This window comes from Vigna unguiculata, unplaced genomic scaffold (genome assembly GCF_037176805.1).
Source record: "Vigna unguiculata cultivar grain cowpea cultivar isolate G323 ecotype 2 unplaced genomic scaffold, ASM3717680v1 ptg000143l, whole genome shotgun sequence".
Taxonomy (NCBI): Eukaryota; Viridiplantae; Streptophyta; class Magnoliopsida; order Fabales; family Fabaceae; genus Vigna; species Vigna unguiculata.
The window spans coordinates 95,001-98,283 of record NW_028196785.1 but is presented as its reverse complement, the minus strand read 5'-3'; positions in this window follow the sequence as shown (position 1 = coordinate 98,283).

Sequence of the window (3,283 nt, the reverse complement as noted above, 5' to 3'; positions counted from 1 at the left end):
TCTATACATCTGACCTTTCTCAAGGCATTTTTGTAGACAAGAACTCCGTTTTTTCCTTTTTTCGGATGGTAAATATTTCTCAGAACATGGAGTGTGAATCCAACCCATGTTTGAATTGAAATTGAGATACTGATACAAGTTCTTCCCTTCTGAATCAGGTATATTCATATCTGAAAGAGGTTGACAATAAGTTTTTTCAAAATGGACTATTTGTCCCTCTGTTAGAGGTGTTCCAGAAATGTCTGCGATCGAGTAAATAGCTCCACGAACGAATGGATCGTATCGAATTGGAAAATGGAAAGATTTGTAGAAGTTATACCCTTCGTCGCCACTTTGCGGAAAATCGTTAGGTATCAATATGTTAGATACCTGTAACTCGATTGGTGAAATAGTATCTCTCTTCAAAAAAGCATGTTTTTTTTGACCATCGCAAAAAGAAAAGATTTTGTTGCGAATGAACAAGATTTTGAGGAATTGTCCATACGTAAAATCATAATTATTGATACGGGCCTTTTCCACATAAAAAGGGAATCTTTTGTTACAATAGAAGCAGAAGTGATATTGATTATTCAAGAATCGAAGTCGATTTGCTTTATAAAAATAGTATATCAATGAACTTCTATGAAATGGTTTCACGGGATTCAGCCAATTGTCTGGATCGTGGGATATCATTGAGAAATAGGAATCTGTGTTATCAAAAGATTTCCTGCGATTCTTTCTAGTATGGAATGAGTCAATCATCCACTTTGGTATCTTATTGAACAAAAATGGTGATATTGTTCCTCCATTGATCAAGAATTTCGATTTTTGGGAAGTATCTTGGTCATCCAATAATAAGGGTTTCCTTTTTTTCAAATGAAAGATTTGAAGACCTATTGATTCTAATAACTGATTACAGAGTGGATCATTCGGACCTTTCAATTCATAGATGTGGATCTCGGACCTATGAATGGGGATACCCCCAAAACTCACAAATAAAAAAGAAGGAAGTGAGTTAGACAAAAAGAGAAGAAACTTGGGCAAAAAAAGAAGTAACTTGGACAAAAATAAACAAAGTGACTTAGACAAATCTTTTTTGTCGATAACCTCAGACCAATCAATCGAATATTGATTAATATGTAATCGATCGAACACTACTTGAAAACGGCTATTCTGCTCAGAAATGAAATAGTCCAAATGTTCCTGGAAATTCTTGCTCCCATTGGACCATTTGTATCTATATACATTAGGATCCCAATTCATAGATCTCTCCGTTCGAGAAATCAAAATAAGAGGATCGAACCACTTCTTCTGACTCTTTTTCAAATTTGATAAATGTTGGTTGATCGTGTATTTCATTCTAGTTCGATGATTCAGAGTATCATTTCCTATTTGATACCTTTGAATTCCATATTCGAAGTTGCAATTGAATCGATTCAATACATTTCTTATGTAACCATGGGTGCTATATTGGATTTGAATCAGATTTCGGATCAATCTATATTGATTGACTGCCTCCATTATGTTGTTGCTAGCAAATACAACTATTTTAGGTTTTGGATCTTCCACATTATTTCCGCAAGAGGTCTGGACCCATTTTTTTATGATCCTTCGATAAAAAGATTCATTCTCTTCATAAAAAAGAGGAGGTAGAACCAATAAAGAGTGCTTTTTCGATTCATCCCTGGAGTTCAATAACTCATTCAAGAAATGTTTTTGATCCAATCCGGAGGAATCCATAGAAAAATCAAATTCCTTATGATACACCAGATCCGGCTCGGTTATTGATAGAGTGAATAGATCTGCCATTTCTTGAAATATATCTTCTGATTCAAAATCGTGGTGTAACGTGTATCTCCCCCTGTTCCGGTCATGGAATAGATGAAATAAACCCCAAAATGGATTTTTGTTCAAGAATGAAATCTTATTGGAACTGTCCAGTTCACCCTTTGGAACCATATCACATCCTCGATAGGATGAAATAGGATGAATTGAGACGGTATTTTGTAAGTACATAATTATCTTGAATAAATTCACTATTTCTTTCTTTTCCGATCGCCTGGAAAAAGCAAGATGTTTCTTTTGTTCTTTTTTCAACAATTTCTGATCTCTAGTAGACCTATCAGTAGGATTCGAACCCAGATGAAGTTCTGACCATCTGTCAGAGAAAAAAGAACGAGTGGCTCTTGCAGGATTCCCAAAAAATTCTTCGATTTCTTCCGGAAGCAGATGATTATTCATCTGCTTCTCACGTTCCATGAATAGTCGGCACATTGAGGAATATCCAGAAAGGATTTTAAGGAATCGCTCTGATTCTATCTCTGTTCGTTCCGTTTGAAGAAAGGAAGGATCCCAACAAAGAATCGATCTTTCTTTTAGTTGTTGAATCTCTCTTTGATTGATCAATGTGTGATATTTCGAATCCTCATTCCTAATGGAATCGAAAGAATCCTTGGATTGATCAGAAGATCCTTTCAATTGGCTAGAATCCGTTACTTGAATGAAACTAGATCTCGTGGAATCATATTGAAGATTTGATGATACATTCCGTACCTTGCTAAAAAACCGATCCTTGTTTCCCAACCACACATTGTCTAACCAAATCCAATTCTCTCGTGACATGTTCCTCAAAAAATCCGATTCGTGCGGACTCTTCCCCCAACTAACGAAGAGATCTTGACGGAATTGCCACATATGAAATTGAGCACAATTTTGCAAAGAAATAGCCCGCTTGTTTCTCAAGAAGAGATGCGAAACATGCTCAATATCATTTGATTGAATAATTGACCCAGTCCCTTGTTGTTTGAAGAAACCCTCCACTTCCTTTGGTATTTTTTCACGAAAAGCAAACATGAGATAATAAATCCAGTCTTTCACTAAGATTTCGAATAGCTGTCCCGAATTCAAGTTGATTATGTTTCGCCTCTTTCTCGGGGAAAGACGATCAAAAAATTCCCAATCATGGTCCTTACGGATCGGATCATCCATATAATATACAAAAAGGAACTCCAGATATTTGATATCTTTCTCTTTGAATGAGATCTCAATTCCAGCGATGGTTTCATTAGATATCTTACAACTAGAATCGCTCTTTTTTCCTATCCAGTTCCTCCACCACCGCGAATCCCAGTTAAATTCAGGCATGATATACTTTTTAGTTATTGGGAGAACCCGAGTACTCTCTTTCGGATCCAGGAAAGAACTCTCAGAGATCTTTTTTCCTTTTGGAAGATACAGGAGCGGAACAATCAACCTATTGATATTGGAAGACTCAGATGATTCTTCCAATGTATCATTTTTGGGT